This window comes from Lolium perenne, chromosome 7, assembly GCF_019359855.2.
Source record: "Lolium perenne isolate Kyuss_39 chromosome 7, Kyuss_2.0, whole genome shotgun sequence".
Taxonomy (NCBI): Eukaryota; Viridiplantae; Streptophyta; class Magnoliopsida; order Poales; family Poaceae; genus Lolium; species Lolium perenne.
This window is the reverse complement of record NC_067250.2, coordinates 301853430-301877335: the sequence shown is the minus strand read 5'-3', so window position 1 is coordinate 301877335 and position 23906 is coordinate 301853430. Positions and strand designations below refer to the sequence as shown.

Here is a 23906-nt window from a genome sequence, read left to right as displayed (position 1 = left end):
GGAGTCGCCCGGCCATGCGCGGGAAGCTGCTGCGGGCGTGCTGGGGCAGACGCAGGCAGGGCGGCGTGCGGGCAACCTCGCAGAAGCGCCGGCCATCGTGAGAAGCGGCAGTAGGGGGCGAGGAGGTCGCGGAGAGCGACGCAGGGCGGTGGCCGCTGGCGCGGAAGATGAGTTTTCGCGGGTGCGGCCATGCGCGCGGGACGCGGTGCGGGGGCGGGCCGCGCGGCGGGCTTGCTCTCAGGAGAGGCACATGCGCTGTTTGAGGGAGATGCGCGGGGAGGAGGTAAAGCCATCGATTGAGCCATCTGTGTTGTTTGTTGTACTTTAATATCTTCCATTTTCAGTTGCCAATCACATTAGTAACAAGGAATTTCACCGGATGAACAAAATAATGGCGTATTTCAAGGCATTCTAACTCTTCTGTCTCTCTCGTCTTTGCTCCTTCGTTTTCTTGAGCACCACAATTTTGGTACGTGCTATCTACTAGCAATGAACGGAAATAAAACTCTTGAAATGCTACCGGAAAAGATACCATACCAGCCACGGACGAACTGAATCCATCCTTGCCCACGCTTATAATCATTGGCTTGCAGTCCCCGCATCTATTCCTACACAAGCAGGCATGGAGAGCCGCAACAGCGCCCCTCTCTCCCTGGGCCAGCAAGGTGCATACGCCGGCGGAGGCCAGCCTTAGCACTTGCAATAAGGCGCCTACTCTGGCGGTGGCCAGCTTCAGTACCTGCAAAGCGGAGAACGGGCCAGCACCGGGGCTGACATTGAAGGTGCGAGTGGTGGGCATGTTGTCTATAAAGCTTATGGCTGACCGTCGCCGCCTTCTGCCCAAAAACATGCAGAACCACGTGAGCATCGCATCACCCAGGTGGCGCCCCTAGCCACTAAGCGACAGACTACTTTCTCTGACATTAGAGCTGACATCTCAATAAAAAAAAACACCTAACAATGCATACACGGTTAGCACTAATTCAATCTTAATAGCATCTTACACACGAAAGGCCACGGGCACGGCGTGCGCCGCGCCAACTCTTCCTAGTTCTACATTGATTGATCGATCATTACTGGCGTTCTCAACTTCCAACGTCCATGAATGGGTCCTTCTTGTACTCGAGGGGTCGCCGTCCTGGTTTTAAGTGCAACCATGCAGGCGCTGCTGCATAAATTGCCCTTTTTCCACCATCTTCTTCTCGCCCCCGGACCACCAAATCCCCAGCATCCCACCCTCCACTTCTCCAACCCTCGCCATGGCTAATGTTTGCACGAAGCTCACCGGTACAGTGCGCTCGGTGCGTCTGTTCCAGGTCGACGGGTTCAGCTTGGCGGCCAAGACCATGAACAGCGAAGAGTGCTTCAAATTTCGTTGGAACGTCGACGGGTACGAGTGGGAAATCCACTGCTATCCTGCATCTGGGTGGGGCAGCGAATATGTTGCACTAAAGCTTATGCTCCTGAGTGAAGCCCGTACTGGCAATGTGAGGGCATCTCCAACGGGGCGATCCAAACCACGCCCGCGCGTCCGGATGGGTCGAACCGGACAAAAACGCGGCCCAACGCGGGGACGCACCGCATAAGCCGACGGCCGCGGAGTCCGGAACGACGCAAATCTGGGCCGGGTTTGCGTGGCCGCGGATGACACGCGGCGTCCTCGCGTGTCCGCCTCGTCCGCGTGGCTGGCCCACCTGTCGGTGCCCCAGTCCTATTAAATGTGGACTGGGGAAGGGGACTGTCCCTATCCAGTCCCCACTCTCCACTCCGGTCGCACGCGCGAGCTCGAAGCTTCCGCGCCGCCATGGCCCCGAAGTGCGAGTTCGAGCCGTCCGCCAACGACCACGAGGCCGGCAGCAGCCGGCCAGTCGCGCCGGCGCCGTTCGCCATGGGCCCGCCGGCGACGCCCAGACGCGAGCAGATCTACGTCACCGTAGCGGTGGCGCAGATGTTCTGGGACGCCGGCGTCTGTTGCGGTCAGAAACCCACCGGCGAGCAGCGACGGGCAACACAGGAGAGCCGGGAGCAACTTAGGGCTGCGGCTGGCCCTGGTCCCTCCGAGCGACGGCCCGCAAAGACTCCGGCACGCACGTCCGATGCTGGTGCAAGGGCGTGCCACCTGACCTATACCTGGTCAGGAAGGTAATGGAGATGCCTCGCTTAGTTTCCTGCATGGCATACACGTAAACATTAAATACGAGCCTCGATCGGCTCTCAGGTTGTCCTGTGAATCGGCTCAAAGAGCCGATCCACCCATGATTCGCACGAGGTGTACGAATATATGGTGGTCCTGCTTGATCAAGATAAAGCTAAAACGATCTACGACGATTTAGGGTTTTCACCACATAATCGGAACATCCTACTCGTGATTGGGCCTCGCGGTCGCGCACGGTGATCGTAAGCCGATCCTAGACAAGGCCTAAAAACCAACACGAGGTTGATCCTCGGAACATCCTGTCTAGGGCTAGCAAACTACACCCTACGCGTCGCTGGATCCTCCAACCCTTTGTAAGGCCTAACTATGCAGATATTAAACTAATCCTTGAAGAACAAGGAGCAATCATAACGGATCGGATCTACTAAATAATGATCAAGCGGGGTGCCGCCCCTACACCTAAGATAGGTGTAAGGGCGGCTAGATGTCTAAGGGTTGCACGACGATAGCATATGATATGAAGAACAATGCTAACCCTAACACATCTAAGATAACTACGTTGCTCGCCATCAAAAAGGCTTCAGTACGAGCAACGCATGAACGACGAATAAACTTGTACTGCCTAGATCGCAAGATGCGATCTAGGCAGCATGATGCTTACCCGGAAGAAACCCTCGAGACAAGGGAGTTGGCGATGCGCCTAGATTGGTTTGTGGTGAACGTGATTGTTTTTTATTTCATAAACCCTAGATACATATTTATAGTCCGTGGACTTTCTAACGTGGGAATAATCCCAACCGTGTACGAGCCAAACTCTAACTAACCGACACGTACCCTACTATATTACAGATACACGGGCAAACTAGCCCAACTTTGCATAACAGGCCGATTCACGTATTTCTTCCATGTATATTCTTCAAGTCCATCTTGATCGCGGCCCACCTCTGACTCGGTCAAATTCTGGTGATAACACATGCCCCCCTGGTTTTGGAATTGATAATTCCAAAATCACTCTGATTCTCTTCGTCGGGTCATGTCGTGGCAGAGCAGAACCGTCGCAGCACCCTTCATCATGATGCCCTGCCTTCTCAATTTCTCCGCGTGATTTGACCGTTGTTTTCTTTTCTTCCTTTTTTGGGCACCGCCTCCTCGGAAACTGCTGTGGCATTGAATCTCTACTATATCCCCTTTATTTAACTGCCCTAAACAGTTCGCCACTTCATCCCCTTGCTCTGTTCTGTCCATCGGCACCCAAAAATCCTCCATCTCCCGTAGCCATGTCTTCTTCTTCTTCCTCCTCCGCCTCGTCGGATCTTTCTTCCCAGTCCCTTTCCTCTTCACCCTCCTCCACTTCGTCAGTCTTCTCCGACTCTTCCTCATCTCGCGAGCCGACGCCGGAGTGGGGCTCGCTGGCGGCGCACGACATCCTCGCCGCATCGGAGTGGGACAAGGAGGAACACGATTCCTCCATCTGGTCCGAGGATGACAAATCCTTGACCGACGGAGAGGACGACCTTCAATTCCTCGTCGAGGGGGAGGAGGAGGTGGAGAGCGAGGATGACCGCTTCTCCTGGGACGATTTCACCTCCTCCGAAGAAGAGGCGGAGGAGGACGACGACGAATCCCTCGAAGGCTACCCACCGGCGAAGCGCCTCCGCGCCTGGTGGGACGACGACAGCGATGACGACGAGGAGGAAGATGAGGCTCCCGTAGAAGGCTACGGGAGCTCCGATGAGGAGCCTATCAGCAGCTGCGCCGGCGGCAGCGACGACGACGACGAGGGCAGCAACGGCCCTTAGATTAGGGACTAGTAGTAGTAGTCGGCTTTTGTTCTTTCTTCCCTGAGCAATCGGCTCTTTCTTTGTAAGAAATACCGCTATTAATGAAGAAAATATTCCTCAATTAATTTTGCTTTCTTGTCAATTTCACCGATCGTCGAACGAAGTCACTGTACAGAGAGCCGATGGCAGGTCTGAACCGATTCCGTTAACCTGCTTAATTGAGCTTTTTCCTCTAGAGTCGATAGCAAGGTATCGGCTTTATTATTCTGAAGTCGATGCCCGTGCATCGGCTGTATTCGCATACTGTTGTCTCCGCATGTTTTCTCAAGTCGATGTCTGCGCATCGGCTATGATTGATTTTTTTTTTAACTGGCCGATTTAAAATCGGCCTCCATACCTCACTGCCCATCATCCCACATGCTTGGGAAATACCTCTTGAGGTGTTGACCATTTACGGCTACTGGGAACTTAACGCCGTCCAACTGCTCCAGCATGTATGCATTACCTTTCAAGGCCTGGACAACTTTGTACGGACCGTGCCAATTAGGAGACCATTTGCCATATGCTTTGTCCTTGGTTCCTAATGGCAACACAGCTTCCCATACTAGATCACTAACTTGAAACTCCTTTGGTCTAACCTTCTTATTGTATGCACGAGCTACCCTGGCTTTGTTCTCTTTAATCTTCTCCAACGACCAAAGCCTAAGTTCTGTTGCGTCCTCGATAGTGTCACTCATCAAAGCTGCATATTCTTCAGCTGTTAGATCATCCTGAAACGTGACATGTCTTGATCCAGCCGTAATTTCCCAAGGTAATACGGCTTCCTGTCCATAGACGAGCTGGTACGGCGAAGTTTTTATAGCTCCGTGGCAAGACATGCGGTAGGCCCACAAAGCTTCTGACAATGTTTCATGCCAATCCCTAGGGTTCTCGTCAATTTTTCTCTTGATCAGCTTGATCAGGCTCTGATTGGACGCTTCAGCTTGCCCATTGGCTTGAGCATAGTATGGAGATGATCGGATCAGCTTAATCCCCATATCATCGCAGAACTTTCTGAATTCTTTAGAAATAAAGACCGAACCTCCATCGGTCGTGATAGTTTGGGGAATCCCGAACCTATGAATGACGTGTTCTTTCACAAACTTGATCACATCTTCTGATTTCACCTTCTTCATAGGGACGGCCTCCACCCACTTGGTGAAGTAATCTGTGATAACCAAAATCCATTCATATTTTTTACTCGACGCCGGATGGATTTTGCCGATCATATCCATGCCCCACCCTCGAAACGGCCAAGGCCTGATGATAGGGTTCATTGCTGATGCGGGTACCATCTGAATCTTCCCAAACATCTGGCACGCTTGGCACCCCTTGTAGTACTTGAAGCAATCTTCAAGCATGGTGGGCCAATAAAACCCTGATCGCCTAATTAGCCACTTCATCTTATGAGCCGACTGATGAGTTCCACAGGCGCCTTCATGCACCTCATGTAAGAGCCGATTAGACTCAGTTGGTCCCAGGCACTTGAGTAGTAACCCTTCCAACGTCCTGTAGAACATGTCGTCTCCTATGAGGACATACTTCATGGCTTTGTATCTTATCCGTTTAGGTGCCCCCCGAGCCGAATCTTTTAAGTAATTGAAGATTTCGGCTCTCCAATCATCCTGTTCCAGGAACTGCACCTGAACTTCTGACCCGTCAGATATGTCTATATAGCCTGACGCCATTTGTGCGAGATTGTTGGCCTCGGTGTTTTGGGATCTTGGGACCCAATTAAAGTTGATGTACCGAAACTGTGTCATCAACTCACGGCATTCCATCCAATATGGGAAAAGCGATTCACTCTCGCACTTATATTCATCCGTGAGCTGGTTAATCACCAACTTGGAGTCTCCAAAAAGCTCTACTGCTTCTGCCCCGGCTTCCAGTAGCAACTCCATTCCCTTACGCACTGCCTCATATTCCGCGACATTGTTGGTGCAAGGGGTAGATAGTCTGATGGAAAAGGAGTATGCTGCCCCCCGAGGCGACACGAGCAGAATGCCGATGCCACAACCATCGTCGCAAGCCGATCCATCGAAGAACATAGCCCATGCACGTATAGACAGTGCTGCTATATTGGTACTGATCCGTTCAGCTATAAGATCGGCCAACGCTTGCCCCTTGACTGCTTTCGCAGGCTGATACCGAAGATCGAACTCTGACAACGCAAACATCCACTTACCAAGTCGGCCTTTCAAAACAGGGGCCGACAGCATGTGCTTGACAACGTCTGACTTGCATATGACGATGACCTCTGCCGTCAAAAGGATGTGACGAAGCTTGGTGCAGGTGAAGAACAGGCAGAGGCAAAGCTTCTCGGCCTCAGGATACCTTGTCTCCGCGTCCAACATCCTTCTGCTGAGGTAGAAAACGACCTTTTCAACACCCTCGTAGAGTTGCACCACCACCGAAGCGATGGACGTGTCAGCTACTGACAAGTAGATGTAGAACGGCCTGTCTTGTTGGGGCGGAACTAGCACAGGCGGCGTCGTCAGATACCGCTTAATCTCATCGAACGCCTGCTGCTGTTCTGCCCCCCAGTGAAACTCGTCGTCAGATTTAGTTTTCACCAGTGCCATGAACGGCTCGATTCGTCCTGACAGATTAGAGATGAATCATCGGACAAAATTGATCTTGCCGATGAGATGTTGGAGTTCCTTCTTCGTGGTGGGCGGTGATGTCTACTTCCCCCTCCTTTTCCTGTAGACAGTGTTGGGCCTCCAAGAGCAGAGGTTTGTAGAACAGCAGCAAGTTTTCCCTTAAGTGGATCACCCAAGGTTTATCGAACTCAGGGAGGAAGAGGTCAAAGATATCCCTCTCATGCAACCCTGCAACCACAAAGCAAGAAGTCTCTTGTGTCCCCAACACACCTAATAGGTGCACTAGTTCGGCGAAGAGATAGTGAAATACAGGTGGTATGAATAAGTATGAGCAGTAGCAACGGTGCCAGAAAATAGCTTGCTGGGGTGTAGTTGATGGTGGTAGTATTGCAGCAGTAGTAACGCAAAACGATGAAGAAACAAGCAGCGATAGCGATATTTAGGAACAAGGCCTAGGGATTAGACTTTCACTAGTGGACACTCTCAACATTGATCACATAACAGAATAGATAAATGCATACTCTACACTCTTGTTGGATGATGAACACATTGCGTAGGATTACACGAACCCTCAATGCCGGAGTTAACAAGCTCCACAATTCAATGTTCATATTTAAGTAACCTTAGAGTGTAAGATAGATCAATACGACTAAACCAAGTACTAACGTAGCATGCACACTGTCACCTTCATGCTAAGAAAGGAGGAATAGATCACATCAATACTATCATAGCAATAGTTAACTTCGCAATCTACAAGAGATCATGATCATAGCATAAACCAAGTACTAACACGGATGCACACACTGTCACCATTACACCGTGCAGGAGGAATAAAACTACTTTAATAACATCACTAGAGTAGCACATAGATAAATTGTGATACAAAACACATTGCAATCATAAAGAGATATAAATAAGCACTTCACTATGCCATTCATAACAGTGAATAAGTATTCTGTGAAATATAGCCTAAGAGACCCACACGGTGCACACACTGTCACCTTTACACACGTGGGACAAGGAGTCTCCAGAGATCACATAAGTAAAATTCACTTGACTAGCATAACGACATCTAGATTACAAGCATCATCATATGAATCTCAATCATGTAAGGCAGCTCATGAGATTATTGTATTGAAGTACATAGGAGAGAGATGAACCACATAGCTACCGGTACAGCCCCGAGCCTCGATGGAGAACTACTCCCTCCTCATGGGAGCAGCAGCGGTGATGAAGATGGCGGTGGAGATGGCAGCGGTGTCGATGGAGAAGCCTTCCGGGGGCACTTCCCCGTCCCGGCGGCGTGCCGGAACAGAGACTCCTGTCCCCCAGATCTTGGCTTCGCGATGGCGGTGGCTCTGGAAGGTTTTCTCTGGTTTCGTCAAACGTGATAGGGTTTTCGCGACGGAAGCTTTAAATAGGCGGAAGGGCAGCCTTGGAGGGGGCCTGGGGCCACCACACCATAGGGCGGCGCGGCCCCCCCTCTGGCCGCGCCAGGGTGTGGTGTGGGGCCCCCAGGGCTTCCCTCTGGCGGCTCTCGGGTGTTCTGGATGGTTCCGGGAAAAATAGGAACCTGGGCGTTGATTTCGTCCGATTCCGAGAATATTTCGTTACTAGGATTTCTGAAACCAAAAACAGCAGAAAACAAAGAATCGGCACTTCGGCATCTTGTTAATAGGTTAGTTCCAGAAAACGCATAAATATGACATAAAATGTGCATATAACATGTAGATATCATCAATAATGTGGCATGGAACATAAGAAATTATCGATACGTCGGAGACGTATCAGCATCCCCAAGCTTAGTTCTGCTCGTCCCGGCGGTGTAAAACGATAACAAAGATAATTTCTGGAGTGACATGCCATCATAAACTTGATCATACTATTGTAAACACATGTAATGAATGCAGCAATCCAAGACAATGGTAATGACATGAGTAAACAAATGAATCATAAAGCAAAGACTTTTCATGAATAGCACTTTCAAGACAAGCATCAATAAGTCTTGCATAAGAGTTAACTCATAAAGCAATAATTCAAAGTAAAAGCATTGAAGCAACACAAAGGAAGATTAAGTTTCAGCGGTTGCTTTCAACTTATAACATGTATATCTCATGGATAATTGTCAACATAGAGTAATATAATAAGTGCAATATGCAAGTATGTAGGAATCAATGCACAGTTCACACAAGTGTTTGCTTCTTGAGGTGGAGAGAAATAGGTGAACTGACTCAACAATGAAAGTAAAAGAATGGTCCTCCATAGAGGAAAAGCATCGATTGCTATATTTGTGCTAGAGCTTTGATTTTGAAAACATGAAGAGAGCATAAAAATAAAGTTTTGAGAGGTGTATGTTGTTCTCAACGAATGGTAGCGGGTACTCTAACCCCCTTGCCAGACAAACCTTCAAAGAGCGGCTCCCATTTTATTTTATTTTTGGATGGCACTCCTTCCAACCTTTCTTTCACAAACCATGGCTAACCGAATCCTCGGGTGCCTGCCAACAATCTCATACCATGAAGGAGTGCCTTTTTATTTTAGTTTTATTATGATGACACTCCTCCCAACCTTTGCTTACACAAGCCATGGCTAACCGAATCCTTCGGGTGCCGTCCAGCAATCACATACCATGGAGGAGTGTCTATTTTTGTTAATTAATTTGGGACTGGGAATCCCATTGCCAGCTCTTTTTGCAAAATTATTGGATAAGCGGATGAAGCCACTAGTCCATTGGTGAAAGTTGCCCAACAAGATTGAAAGATAAACACCACATACTTCCTCATGAGCTATAAAACATTGACACAAATCAGAGGTGATAAATTTTGAATTGTTTAAAGGTAGCACTCAAGCAATTTACTTTGGAATGGCAGGAAATACCATGTAGTAGGTAGGTATGGTGGACACAAATGGCATAGTGTTGTTTGGCTCAAGGATTTGGATGCATGAGAAGTATTCCCTCTCGATACAAGGTTTAGGCTAGCAAGGTTATTTGAAACAAACACAAGGATGAACCGGTGCAGCAAAACTCACATAAAAGACATATTACAAGCATTATAAGACTATACATCGTCTTCCTTGTTGTTCAAACATCTTACTAGAAAATATCTAGACTCTAGAGAAACCACTCATGCAAACCAAATTTTAACAAGCTCTATGTATTTCTTCACTAATAGGTGCAAGGTATATGATGCAAGAGCTTAAACAAGAGCACAACAATTGCCAAATATCAAGTTATTCAAGACATCATACCAATTACTACATGTAGCATTTTCCGTTTCCAACCATATAATAATTAACGAAGCAGTTTTAACCTTCGCCATGAAAATTAAAAGCTAAGAACACATGTGTTCATACGAACCAGCGGAGCGTGTCTCTCTCCCACACAAGCATTTATTCAAACAAAAACAAAAATAAAAGCATACAGACGCTCCAAGTAAAGCACATAAGATGTGACCGAATAAAAATATAGTTTCAAGAGAAGGAACCTGATAATTTGTCGATGAAGAAGGGGATGCCTTGGGCATCCCCAAGCTTAGACGCTTGAGTCTTCTTGATATATGCAGGGGTGAACCACCGGGGCATCCCCAAGCTTAGACTTTTCACTCTCCTTGATCATAGTATATCATCCTCCTCTCTTGACCCTTGAAAACTTCCTTCACACCAAACTCGAAACAAACTCATTAGAGGGTTAGTGCATAATCAAAAATTCACATGTTCAGAGGTGACACAATCATTCTTAACACTTCTGGACATTGCCCAAAGCTACTGGAAGGTAATGGAACAAAGAAATCCACCCAACACAGCGAAAGAAGCAATGCGAAATAAAAGGCAGAATCTGTCAAAACAGAACAGTCCGTAAAGATGAATTTTTAATAAATACTTCCGTTGCTCAGATAAGAAAACTCAAAACTAATGAAAGTTGCGTACATATCTGAGGAACACGCACGTAAATTGGCATATTTTTCCGATTTTTCTACAGAGAAAACAGCCCAGATTCGTGACAGATAGAAATCTGTTTCTGCGCAGAAATCCAAATCTAGTATCAACCTTCGATTAGAGGCTTCACTTGGCACAACAAAACACAAAACTAAGATAAGGAGAGGTTGCTACAGTAGTAAACAACTTCCAAGACACAAATATAAAACAAAATACTGTAGCAAAATAACACATGGGTTATCTCCCAAGAAGTTCTTTTCTTTATAGCCATTAAGATGGGCTCAGCAGTTTTAATGATGCACTCGCAAGAAATAGTATTTGAAGCAAAAGAGAGCATCAAGAGGCAAATACAAAACACATTTAAGTCTAACATGCTTCCTATGAAGAGGAATCTTGTACACAAATAAATTCATGAAGAGCAAAGTGACAAGATTAGGAAGATAAAACAAGTATAGCTTCAAAAATTTAAGCACATAGAGAGGTGTTTTAGTAACATGAAAATTTCTACAACCATATTTTGCTCTCTCATAATAACTTTCAGTAGCAACATGAGCAAACTCAACAATATAACTATCACATAAAGCATTCTCATCATGAGTCTCATGCATAAAATTATTACTCTCCACATAAGCATAATCAATTTTATTAGTTGTAGCGGGAGCAAATTCAACAAAGTAGCTATCAAATATAGGAGGCATATTGTAATCATAATCAAATTCATCCTCCATAACAGGCGGCAACAAAAGACTACTATCATTATAATCATCATAAATTGGAGGCAAAGTATCATCAAAGAAAATTTTCTCCTCAATTCTTGGGGGACTAAAAAGATCATGAAAACCAGCTTCCCTAAGCTTAGAACTTTCTATATTATTATCAACAATGGTGTTCAAGGCGTTCATACTAATATTACTACCAGCATGCAAATAAGATTCCATAGGTTTTTTAATTTTCGCATCAAACAATCCATGTTTTAAATCAGGAAATAGCATAAGAAGCTCATTCTTGTCCATTATGCCAAACTAGTGTAAACAAGAAACAAAAAGATGCAATTGCAGGATCTAAAGGAAATAGCTTCGAGTACTTACAATGTGCCGGAAAATAGCTTAGTAGTCGAGATCCGGAGTGTGAGTACCTTTTACCTTTCCTCCCCGGCAACGGCGCCAGAAAATAGCTTGATGTCTACTTCCCCCTCCTTTTCCTGTAGACAGTGTTGGGCCTCCAAGAGCAGAGGTTTGTAGAACAGCAGCAAGTTTTCCCTTAAGTGGATCACCCAAGGTTTATCGAACTCAGGGAGGAAGAGGTCAAAGATATCCCTCTCATGCAACCCTGCAACCACAAAGCAAGAAGTCTCTTGTGTCCCCAACACACCTAATAGGTGCACTAGTTCGGCGAAGAGATAGTGAAATACAGGTGGTATGAATAAGTATGAGCAGTAGCAACGGTGCCAGAAAATAGCTTGCTGGCGTGTAGTTGATGGTGGTAGTATTGCAGCAGTAGTAACGCAGTAAAACAGTAAACAAGCAGCGATAGCAGTATTTAGGAACAAGGCCTAGGGATTAGACTTTCACTAGTGGACACTCTCAACATTGATCACATAACAGAATAGATAAATGCATACTCTACACTCTTGTTGGATGATGAACACATTGCGTAGGATTACACGAACCCTCAATTCCGGAGTTAACAAGCTCCACAATTCAATGTTCATATTTAAGTAACCTTAGAGTGTAAGATAGATCAATACGACTAAACCAAGTACTAACGTAGCATGCACACTGTCACCTTCATGCTAAGAAAGGAGGAATAGATCACATCAATACTATCATAGCAATAGTTAACTTCGCAATCTACAAGAGATCATGATCATAGCATAAACCAAGTACTAACACGGATGCACACACTGTCACCATTACACCGTGCAGGAGGAATAAAACTACTTTAATAACATCACTAGAGTAGCACATAGATAAATTGTGATACAAAACACATTGCAATCATAAAGAGATATAAATAAGCACTTCACTATGCCATTCATAACAGTGAATAAGTATTCTGTGAAATATAGCCTAAGAGACCCACACGGTGCACACACTGTCACCTTTACACACGTGGGACAAGGAGTCTCCGGAGATCACATAAGTAAAATTCACTTGACTAGCATAACGACATCTAGATTACAAGCATCATCATATGAATCTCAATCATGTAAGGCAGCTCATGAGATTATTGTATTGAAGTACATAGGAGAGAGATGAACCACATAGCTACCGGTACAGCCCCGAGCCTCGATGGAGAACTACTCCCTCCTCATGGGAGCAGCAGCGGTGATGAAGATGGCGGTGGAGATGGCAGCGGTGTCGATGGAGAAGCCTTCCGGGGGCACTTCCCCGTCCCGGCGGCGTGCCGGAACAGAGACTCCTGTCCCCCAGATCTTGGCTTCGTGATGGCGGCGGCTCTGCAAGGTTTTCTCTGGTTTCGTCAAACGTGATAGGGTTTTCGCGACGGAGGCTTTAAATAGGCGGAAGGGCAGCCTCGGAGGGGGCCTGGGGCCACCACACCATAGGGCGGCGCGGCCCCCCCTCTGGCCGCGCCAGGGTGTGGTGTGGGGCCCCGTGGCTTCCCTCTGGCGGCTCTCGGGTGTTCTGGATGGTTCCGGGAAAAATAGGAACCTCGGGCGTTGATTTCGTCCGATTCCGAGAATATTTCGTTACTAGGATTTCTGAAACCAAAAACAGCAGAAAACAAAGAATCGGCACTTCGGCATCTTGTTAATAGGTTAGTTCCAGAAAACGCATAAATATGACATAAAATGTGCATATAACATGTAGATATCATCAATAATGTGGCATGGAACATAAGAAATGATCGATACGTCGGAGACGTATCAGGCGGCTGCATGGTACGCACTGCCTCTTGACTTTTCAGGCCGATCTCAATTCCCCGTTCATGAACCAGAAAACCTAGGAACTGACCAGCCGTCACACCAAAAGCACACTTCTTCAGATTCATTCTCAGTCCGAACTTCCGAATTCGGTCTAGGATGCGCCGTAAATCATCCAAGTGTCCCTCCATGGAGACAGATTTGACTACCACGTCGTCGATGTAGATTTCCACCAACTTGCCGATCAGATCGTGAAATATATAATTCATGGCTCGTTGGTACGTTGCACCAGCATTCTTCAACCCAAAGGTCATGACTACATATTCAAACAAGCCTACCGCCCCTGGTACTCTGAATGCGGTCTTGTGTATATCTTCTGGAGCCATGAAGATTTGGTTATAGCCGGCGTTGCCATCCATGAAGCTCAACACCTTGTGGCCAGCAGCTGCATTGATCAATGTTTCTACCACAGGCATCGGATATTCATCTTTTGGAGTGGCTCTGTTGAGATCTCGGAAATCGATGGCCACACGTCATCGGCCGTCCTTCTTCTCTACAGAACGAGCATCGGAGATCCACTCAGCATACCTGCATGGCCTGATGAACCCGGCGGCCAACATCTTCTCGATCTCTTTCTTGACTTCTTCCAGAATTTCGGCCCTCATCTGACGTGCTCGTTGTTGGAACGGCCGAAATCCTTTCTTAAGGGGGAGCCGATGTTCAATGATGCTCCTGTCTAACCCAGGCATCTCTGTGTAATCCCATGCAAAGCAATCTGGGTATTCTTTTAACAGAGCTATCATCTGACCCCTGAGCTGTGGATCCAACTTCTTGCTGATAAAAGTCGGTCGCGGCTTATCCCCAGGACCGATGTCGACTTCCTCTAGCTCATCAGCCGATGTAAACCCATACCCTAACTTCCCGTCACCTGTGAGGTCGACACCAAATGCAGGGAGAGCGTGTGGCACGGATAATACGGGCTGATTGCTGGAATCGGCCTTCCTCTTGATCGTAACCAGGATTTTTTGGAAGTGTCGGGACCGATCGCGTGGAACGGCTCCCTCCTTGTCCTCGCTATGAGAGCAGCTGCCCTCGTCTCTGTCCTTACCAGGGTGGCGCCCAAGTCCTACCATGTTGATATTGCACGAGAATCTTGGCTGGTACCTCCCGGGGTATGTGCATTCCACCATGTCGACGGCGTATGCCGGCGAGTTCGGCACTTCCGGTGTTGTCAACGTGAATGGCAGCGGTGGACGGGATTGGAGTGGCATCTCTCCTTGGTAAGTCCCGAGAGCTGGCCCTGACGGAGAGTACTGATGCCTCATGATTTCCTGGATCATCCGAAAAGCGACACGCTCCAAAGTGTTCACCAGGCTCTCAGAATGGCGGTGCAGCGAGTGAGCCACCATGTAGCTAATCTCCTAACGCAGGGACCTGGTGCGTTCATCTGACGGGGCGGACAGGTCCACTCCATCGAGCGCACCTTCAGGTGAGAACCCTTTCCACCTGATGCCATGTGAACGGGTTCTGTGAAAAGAGCCGATGAGGTCGGCTTCGAGGATCGCTTTGACCTCGTCGTACTTCTTCTTGAGCTCCTCGGTCAGATCCTCGTACGTGACTGCGGTGCTGTCCGCCATCTCAGATGTAGATGGCGATGCGGTTGATGTCGAAGATTGTCCCACCGGGCGTGCCAGAATGTGTTGCGGTCAGAAACCCACCGGCGAGCAGCGACGGGCAACACAGGAGAGCCGGGAGCAACTTAGGGCTGCGGCTGGCCCTGGTCCCTCCGAGCGACGGCCCGCAAAGACTCCGGCACGCACGTCCGATGCTGGTGCAAGGGCGTGCCACCTGACCTATACCTGGTCAGGAAGGTGATGGAGATGCCACGCTTAGTTTCCTGCATGGCATACACGTAAACATTAAATACGAGCCTCGATCGGCTCTCAGGTTGTCCTGTGAATCGGCTCAAAGAGCCGATCCACCCATGATTCGCACGAGGTGTACGAATATATGGTGGTCCTACTTGATCAAGATAAAGTTAAAACGATCTACGACGATTTAGGGTTTTCACCACATAATCGGAACATCCTACTCGTGATTGGGCCTTGCTGGCGCAAAGTTGACGTGGGAGTTAGAGATCTCTGTGGTGTAGCTTTTCTTCAGGTCCCCGGCAACGGCGCCAGAAATTTGCTTGATGCGTGTGGTTGGCACGTCCGTTGGGAACCCCAAGAGGAAGGTGTGATGCGCACAGCGGCAAGTTTCCCTCAGTAAGAAACCAAGGTTTAATCGGACCAGTAGGAGTCAAGAAGCACGTTGAAGGTTGATGGCGGCGAGATGTAGTGCGGCGCAACACCAGTGATTCCGGCGCCAACGTGGAACCTGCACAACACAACCAAGATACTTTGCCCCAACGAAACAGTGAGGTTGTCAATCTCACCGGCTTGCTGTAACAAAGAGTTAACCGTATTGTGTGGAAGATGATTGTTTGCAGAAAACAGTAGAACAAAGTATTGCAAAGAGATTGTATTTCAGTAAAGAGAATTGGACCGGGGTCCACAGTTCACTAGAGGTGTCTCTCCCATAAGACGAACAGCATGTTGGGTGAACAAATTACAGTTGGGCAATTGACAAATAAAGAGAGCATGACCATGCACATACATATCATGATGAGTATAGTGAGATTTAATTGGGCATTACGACAAAGTACATAGACCGCCATCCAACTGCATCTATGCCTAAAAAGTCCACCTTCAGGTTATCATCCGAACCCCCTCCAGTATTAAGTTGCAAAGCAACAGACAATTGCATTAAGTATGGTGCGTAATGTAACTAGTGACTACATCCTTGAACATAGCACTAATGTTTTATCCCTAGTGGCAACAGCACAACACAACCTTAGAACTTTCGTCACATCGTCCCGGTGTTAATGCAGGCATGAACCCACTATCGAGCATAAGTACTCCCTCTTGGAGTTACAAGCATCTACTTGGCCAGAGCATCTACTAGTAACGGAAAGCATGCAAGATCATAAACAACACATAGATATAACTTTGATAATCAACATAACAAGTATTCTCTATTCATCGGATCCCAACAAACGCAACATATAGAATTACAGATAGATGATCTTGATCATGTTAGGCAGCTCACAAGATCCGACAATGATAGCACGATGGGGAGAAGACAACCATCTAGCTACTGCTATGGACCCATAGTCCAGGGGTAGACTACTCACACATCACACCGGAGGCGACCATGGCGGCGTAGAGTCCTCCGGGAGATGATTCCCCTCTCCGGCAGGGTGCCGGAGGCGATCTCCTGGATCCCCCGAGATGGGATCGGCGGCGGCGGCGTCTCTGGAAGGTTTTCCGTATCGTGGTTCTCGGTACTGTGGGTTTTGTCACGGAGACTTTTTATAGGCGGAAGGGCAGGTCAAGAGGCGGCACGGGGGCCCCACACCACAGGGCCGCGCGGCCAAGGGGGGGGGCGCGCCGCCCTATAGTGTGGCCCCTCCGTGGCCCCTCTTCGTCTCTCCTTCGGACTTCTGGAAGCTTCGTGAGAAAATAGGCCCCTGGGCTTTGATTTCGTCCAATTCCGAGAATATTTCCTTACTAGGATTTCTGAAACCAAAAACAGCAGAAACAAAGAATCGGCACTTCCGCATCTTGTTAATAGGTTAGTTCCAGAAAATGCACGAATATGACATAAACTGTGCATAAAACATGTAGATAACATCAATAATGTGGCATGGAACATAAGAAATTATCGATACGTCGGAGACGTATCAGCATCCCCAAGCTTAGTTCTGCTCGTCCCGAGCAGGTAAAACGATAACACAGATAATTTCTGGAGTGACATGCCATCATAATCTTGATCATACTATTTGTAAAGCATATGTAGTGAATGCAGCGATCAAAACAATGTATATGACATGAGTAAACAAGTGAATCATATAGCAAAGACTTTTCGTGAATAGCACTTCAAGACAAGCATCAATAAGTTTTGCATAAGAGTTAACTCATAAAGCAATAATTCAAAGTAAAGGTATTGAAGCAACACAAAAGAAGATTAAGTTTCAGCGGTTGCTTTCAACTTGTAACATGTATATCTCATGGATATTGTCAACATAGAGTAATATAATAAGTGCAATAAGCAAGTATGTAGGAATCAATGCACAGTTCACACAAGTGTTTGCTTCTTGAGGTGGAGAGAAATAGGTGAACTGACTCAACATTGAAAGTAAAAGAATGGTCCTCATAGAGGAAAAGCATCGATTGCTATATTTGTGCTAGAGCTTTGATTTTGAAAACATGAAACAATTTTGTCAACGGTAGTAATAAAGCATATGCATCATGTAAATTATATCTTATAAGTTGCAAGCCTCATGCATAGTGTACTAATAGTGCCCGCACCTTGTCCTAATTAGCTTGGACTACCGGATCATCACAATGCACTGTTTTTACCAAGTGTCACAAAGGGGTACCTCTATGCCGCCTGTACAAAGGTCTAAGGAGAAAGCTCGCATTGGATTTCTCGCTATTGATTATTCTTCAACTTAGACATCCATACCGGGACAACATAGACAACAGATAATGGACTCCTCTTTTATGCATAAGCATATAACAACAATTAATAATTTTCTAATTTGAGATTTGAGGATATATGTCCAAAACTGAAACTTCCACCATGGATCATGGCTTTAGTTAGCGGCCCAATGTTCTTCTCTAACATATGCATGCTTAACCATAAGGTGGTAGATCTCTCTTACTTCAGACAAGACGGACATGCATAGCAACTCACATGAAATTCAACAATGAATAGTTGATGGCGTCCCCAGTGAACATGGTTATCGCACAACAAGCAACTTAATAAGAGATAAAGTGCATAATTACATATTCAATACCACAATAGTTTTTAAGCTATTTGTCCCATGAGCTATATATTGCAAAGGTGAATGATGGAATTTTAAAGGTAGCACTCAAGCAATTTACTTTGGAATGGCGGAAAATACCATGTAGTATAGGTAGGTATGGTGGACACAAATGGCATAGTGGTTGGCTCAAGTATTTTGGATGCATGAGAAGTATTCCCTCTCGATACAAGGTTTAGGCTAGCAAGGCTTATTTGAAACAAACACAAGGATGAACCGGTGCAGCAAAACTCACATAAAAGACATATTGAAAACATTATAAGACTCTACACCGTCTTCCTTGTTGTTCAAACTCAATACTAGAAATTATCTAGACCTTAGAGAAACCAAATATGCAAACCAAATTTAAGCATGCTCTATGTATTTCTTCATTAATGGGTGCAAAGCATATGATGCAAGAGCTTAAACATGAGCACAACAATTGCCAAGTATCACATTACCCAAGACATTTATAGCAATTACTACATGTATCATTTTCCAATTCCAACCATATAACAATTTAACGAAGGAGAAACTTCGCCATGAATACTATGAGTAGAAACCAAGGACATACTTGTCCATATGCTACAGCGGAGCGTGTCTCTCTCCCATAAAGTGAATGCTAGGATCCATTTTATTCAAACAAAACAAAAACAAAAACAAACCGACGCTCCAAGAAAAAGCACATAAGATGTGATGGAATAAAAATATAGTTTCAGGGGAGGAACCTGATAATGTTGTCGATGAAGAAGGGGATGCCTTGGGCATCCCCAAGCTTAGACGCTTGAGTCTTCTTGATATATGCAGGGGTGAACCACCGGGTGCATCCCCAAGCTTAGAGCTTTCACTCTCCTTGATCATGTTGCATCATACTCCTCTCTTGATCCTTGAAAACTTCCTCCACACCAAACTCGAAACAACTCATTAGAGGGTTAGTGCACATTATAAATTGACATATTCAGAGGTGACACAATCATTCTTAACACTTCTGGACATTGCATAATGCTACTGGACATTAGTGGATCAAAGAAATTCATCCAACATAGCGAAAGAGGCAATGCGAAATAAAAGGCAGAATCTGTCAAAACAGAACAGTTCGTATTGACGAATTTTAAAATGGCACCAGACTTGCTCAAATGAAAATGCTCAAATTGAATGAAAGTTGCGTACATATCTGAGGATCATGCACGTAAATTGGCTTAATTTTCTGAGTTACCTACAGGGAGGTGGACCCAGATTCGTGACAGCAAAGAAATCTGGAACTGTGCAGTAATCCAAATCTAGTACTTACTTTTCTATCAACGGCTTAACTTGGCACAACAAAACACAAAACTAAGATAAGGAGAGGTTGCTACAGTAGTAAACAACTTCCAAGACACAAAATAAAAACAAAGTACTGTAGGTAAAAACACATGGGTTATCTCCCAAGAAGTTCTTTCTTTATAGCCATTAAGATGGGCTCAGCAGTTTTAATGATGCACTCGCAAGAAATAGTATTTGAAGCAAAAGAGAGCATCAAGAGGCAAATTCAAAACAAATTTAAACCTAACATGCTTCCTATGAAAAGGAATCTTGTAAATAAACAAGTCAATGAAGAACAAAGTGAATAGCATAGGAAGACAAAACAAGTGTAACTTCAAAAATTTCAGCATATAGAGAGGTATTTTAGTAACATGAAAATTTCTACAACCATATTTTCCTCTCTCATAATAATTTCCAGTAGTATCATGAGCAAACTCAACAATATAACTATCACATAAAGCATTCTTATCATGAGTCTCATGCATAAAATTATTACTCTTCACATAAGCATAATCAATTTTATTAGTTGTAGTGGGAGCAAATTCAACAAAGTGGCTATCATCATATATAGGAGGCATATTGTAATCATAAAAGAAAATTTTCTCCTCAATGCTTGGGGGACTAAAAAGATCATGCTCATCAAAGCCAGCTTCCCCAAGCTTAGAATTTTCCATAGCATTAGCAACAATAGTGTTCAAAGCATTCGTATTAATAACATTCCCATTAGCATGCATATAAAGTTCCATGGGTTTTTTAATTCTCTCTTCAAACACATCATGTCCTAATTCAAGATAAAGTTCATAAAGATCTCTCATATTTTTGTTGTTTTCCATTATGCTTAACTAGTGAAATAAAAACATGCATGATATTAAGTAAAACAAGTAACTATTTTTGTTTGTGTTTTTGATATAGCAAACAAGATAGCAAATAAAGTAAAACTAGCAACTAATTTTTTTGTATTTTGATTTAGTGCAGCAAACAAAGTAGTAAATAAAACTAAGCAAGACAAAAACAAAGTAAAGAGATTGAGAAGTGGAGACTCCCCTTGCAGCTTGTCTTGATCTCCCCGGCAACGGCGCCAGAAATTTGTTGCTGGCGCAAAGTTGACGTGGGAGTTAGAGATCTCTGTGGTGTAGCTTTTCTTCAGGTCCCCGGCAACGGCGCCAGAAATTTGCTTGATGCGTGTGGTTGGCACGTCCGTTGGGAACCCCAAGTGGAAGGTGTGATGCGCACAGCGGCAAGTTTCCCTCAGTAAGAAACCAAGGTTTAATCGGACCAGTAGGAGTCAAGAAGCACGTTGAAGGTTGATGGCGGCGAGATGTAGTGCGGCGCAACACCAGTGATTCCGGCGCCAACGTGGAACCTGCACAACACAACCAAGATACTTTGCCCCAACGAAACAGTGAGGTTGTCAATCTCACCGGCTTGCTGTAACAAATAGTTAACCGTATTGTGTGGAAGATGATTGTTTGCAGAAACAAGAGAACAACGATTGCAAGAGATTGTATTTCAGTAAAGAGAATTGGACCGGGGTCCACAGTTCACTAGAGGTGTCTCTCCCATAAGACGAACAGCATGTTGGGTGAACAAATTACAGTTGGGCAATTGACAAATAAAGAGAGCATGACCATGCACATACATATCATGATGAGTATAGTGAGATTTAATTGGGCATTACGACAAAGTACATAGACCGCCATCCAACTGCATCTATGCCTAAAAAGTCCACCTTCAGGTTATCATCCGAACCCCCTCCAGTATTAAGTTGCAAAGCAACAGACAATTGCATTAAGTATGGTGCGTAATGTAACTAGTGACTACATCCTTGAACATAGCACTAATGTTTTATCCCTAGTGGCAACAAAGCACAACACAACCTTAGAACTTTCATCCTTTGTCCCAGGTGTTAATGCGAGGCATGAACCCACTATCGAGCATAAGTACTCCCTCTTGGAGTTACAAGCATCTACTTGGCCAGAGCATCTACTAGTAACGGAAAGCATGCAAGATCATAAACAACACATAGATATAACTTTGATAATCAACATAACAAGTATTCTCTATTCATCGGATCCCAACAAACGCAACATATAGAATTACAGATAGATGATCTTGATCATGTTAGGCAGCTCACAAGATCCGACAATGATAGCACGATGGGGAGAAGACAACCATCTAGCTACTGCTATGGACCCATAGTCCAGGGGTAGACTACTCACACATCACACCGGAGGCGACCATGGCGGCGTAGAGTCCTCCGGGAGATGATTCCCCTCTCCGGCAGGGTGCCGGAGGCGATCTCCTGGATCCCCCGAGATGGGATCGGCGGCGGCGGCGTCTCTGGAAGGTTTTCCGTATCGTGGTTCTCGGTACTGGGGGTTTCGTCACGGAGACTTTTTATAGGCGGAAGGGCAGGTCAAGAGGCGGCACGGGGGCCCCACACCACAGGGCCGCGCGGCCAAGGGGGGGGCCGCGCCGCCCTATAGTGTGGCCCCTCCGTGGCCCCTCTTCGTCTCTCCTTCGGACTTCTGGAAGCTTCGTGAGAAAATAGGCCCCTGGGCTTTGATTTCGTCCAATTCCGAGAATATTTCCTTACTAGGATTTCTGAAACCAAAAACAGCAGAAAACAAAGAATCGGCACTTCGGCATCTTGTTAATAGGTTAGTTCCAGAAAATGCACGAATATGACATAAACTGTGCATAAAACATGTAGATAACATCAATAATGTGGCATGGAACATAAGAAATTATCGATACGTCGGAGACGTATCAGGCCTCGCGGTCGCGCACGGTGATCGTAAGCCGATCCTAGACAAGGCCTAAAAACCAACACGAGGTTGATCCTCGGAACATCCTGTCTAGGGCTAGCAAACTACACCCTACGCGTCGCTGGATCCTCCAACCCTTTGTAAGGCCTAACTATGCAGATATTAAACTAATCCTTGAAGAACAAGGAGCAATCATAACGGATCGGATCTACTAAATAATGATCAAGCGGGGTGCCGCCCCTACACCTAAGATAGGTGTAAGGGCGGCTAGATGTCTAAGGGTTGCACGACGATAGCATATGATATGAAGAACAATACTAACCCTAACACATCTAAGATAACTACGTTGCTCGCCATCAAAAAGGCTTCAGTACGAGCAACGCATGAACGACGAATAAACTTGTACTGCCTAGATCGCAAGATGCGATCTAGGCAGCATGATGCTTACCCGGAAGAAACCCTCGAGACAAGGGAGTTGGCGATGCGCCTAAATTGGTTTGTGGTGAACGTGATTGTTTTTTATTTCATAAACCCTAGATACATATTTATAGTCCGTGGACTTTCTAACGTGGGAATAATCCCAACCGTGTACGAGCCAAACTCTAACTAACCGACACGTACCCTACTATATTACAGATACACGGGCAAACTAGCCCAACTTTGCATAACAGGCCGATTCACGTATTTCTTCTATGTATATTCTTCAAGTCCATCTTGATCGCGGCCCACCTCTGACTCGGTCAAATTCTGGTGATAACACATGGCCCCCTGGTTTTGGAATTGATAATTCCAAAATCACTCTGATTCTCTTCGTCGGGTCATGTCGCGGTTCCTGTAGCTTCGCGACTTATGGGGCTCACCGGAAGCCTGTTTTTCTACCGGTGCGTGGAGTGCACCATTACTATCCTCAAGGAACTACCGGAAGCGGCAACAACGACGGTGCCTGTCCCATCCTCCAACTTGCACCTGCACCTTGGCGAGCTCCTGGAGAGCCGGACGGGAGCCGACGTCATGTTTCTCGTCTCTGGCGAGACCTTCGCCGCGCACAAGCTCGTAATAGCCGCGAGGTCTCCCGTATTCATGGCTGTGTTCTTCGGGCACATGAGGGAGGCGAGCGCTTGGCGTGTCGTCATCAAGGACATGGAGCCGCAAACGTTCAAGGCCATGCTCCACTTTATCTACACGGACACGGTTCCTGAGCTTGACCAGGAGCTGGAGGCCGTAGCGACGATGGCTCAGCAGTTACTTGCAGCTGCTGACAGGTACGGGCTAGAAAGGCTCAAGGTGATCTGCGAGGGCAAGCCGGCAAGGTCGCTGGTGGCATCACTGTCGAAACAGCCGCGACGACTCTGGCTTTGGCTCAGCAGCACAACTGCTCGCACCTCAAGACCAAGTGCGTTGAGTTCATGGTTAGCACTCCTGCTGTCCTTGATGCTGTTGTGGCGACAGAGGGGTATAGGCATCTCGAGGCGAGCTGCCCTGCAGCGCTTACTAGCATCGTCATCTCCATGCGTGGGAGAAGGAAATGA

General features: G+C 46.3%; 1 pseudogene; it reads left to right on the top strand.

The window, feature by feature from the left end:
• Positions 1-1259: 1259 nt before the first annotated feature.
• On the top strand, positions 1260-23906 carry LOC127315111 (BTB/POZ and MATH domain-containing protein 1-like; annotated as a pseudogene).